The sequence below is a fragment of the Tarenaya hassleriana genome, unplaced genomic scaffold (genome assembly GCF_000463585.1).
Source record: "Tarenaya hassleriana unplaced genomic scaffold, ASM46358v1 Cleome109, whole genome shotgun sequence".
NCBI classification, from domain to species: domain Eukaryota; kingdom Viridiplantae; phylum Streptophyta; class Magnoliopsida; order Brassicales; family Cleomaceae; genus Tarenaya; species Tarenaya hassleriana.
In genome coordinates, this window is record NW_010961180.1 from 196892 (window position 1) to 198487 (window position 1596).

The following is a 1596-nucleotide window of genomic DNA, read 5'->3' on the forward strand; positions in this document are numbered from 1 at the left end:
GTATTTGTATTTTGAAAAATCTATCATATTTATTTGTATTTTTGAGATTTTTAAATTTTTTTTTAAAAAAAATTTGTTAAATTCCAACGGGCATCCGTTGGAATCGAAGCGCAACAATCCAATCGACACCAGAATCACAACGAATATCCGTTGGAAATTTCCAACGGATGCCCGTTGTAACGGTTGAAACATTGAATCCGTATTGATAAATTCCAACGGATGCCCGTTAGAATCTCTAGTTCCAACGGGTGTCCGTTGGAAAATCTGAAGCATTAAATCCGTACGACTCGCCTGGCGTCCATCGCGTCATTCCAGAATTTTTCCAACGGATGCCCGTTGGAAATGGCGATTCTAACGGGCTTCCGTTGGAATTTATCAAACAAAATTAAATGCGCCCAGAGATTTCCAACGGATACCCGTTGGAAATCCGTTGGAATTTTCGATTATATAAGGGCGAGCGCCCCATTCTTCCTCATCACCCATTTCTCAAATCAACAAAAAAAACGGAGCAAAAAAAAATACTCGCAAAAAAAAAAACGCAAAATGGTAATATGTTTTCAATTCGTTAATATTTATTTATGTTCTATTTTGTATTAATAACTAACTATTGTTTTTTTTCCAGTTTCGTAGGCGATTTTCTGGTTCTGGAGGATTGTTGGCGGGTTCTTCTGGAGCACCGCCGTCGCCGCCACCACCACCTTCTCGTCTTCCAGAACCGGTGGACGCACTCCCACTTTTGCCAGAGATTGATATAACTCTGGAGGAGGTAGAGGAAATTTTAAATTCCTTCGACACTCGCGAGGTCCCGCTAATCGATCCCGAACTTGACGGGGCGTTATGGTAATTTTTAAATTAAATTATTTCAATACTTATTTTAAAATATATTATTAGTTAATATTAATAAATTGTTATTATAATTAGGTTCGGGGTTAACGATAAAGATTTGAGGAAAAAATTTACAGCAATAATAACGTCAAATTTTCCTCAACTCTACTACTGTTGGACGGTGGTACCGGACTACATCAAACGTTCTTGATGGCATTCGTTCATCTTAAGTTATATTTTTAAAATTTTATTTAAATAAAATAATTAATCACTAACTCTAATTTTTTTTAAAGTAATCTTTTCGGTGGAAAAAAAAGTACACCGATAAAGTTTACAAAGAGTTCAACCAGCTGGGTATGCAGCGGTTGAAACAAATGATGAACAATGCCAAACGCCGTCATCAGCTGCATGGACTGCCACCGGAGTGGGCAACAAATGACTTGTACCAGCAGACACATTGGAATTCAGACCATTTCAAGAACAAAAGTTCCAAGGCAAAACAAAGTCGTCTGGCCCAAAAAATCGAGGGTGATGGGCCTCATCATCATACCTCCGGTGCTAAATCATTCAAGAAGAGGCAAAAAGAGATGGTATTTATTTAAACTTTAATTTTTAATTTGTTTTTTAATTGTAGATTTTTTATTCTGTTAATAATATATATATATATATATATATATATATATATATATATATATGGAGAAAGAAATGGAGAGAACGCCATCAATTGTAAAGTTAGTCGCTCGGACACACAAAAAGTCTGATGGGACATAT

The 1596-nt window shown here is 36.1% G+C and overlaps 1 pseudogene; it reads left to right on the top strand.

Moving 5' to 3' along the window:
• Positions 1-219: 219 nt before the first annotated feature.
• On the top strand, positions 220-1593 carry LOC104805041 (annotated as a pseudogene).
• Positions 1594-1596: the final 3 nt, after the last annotated feature.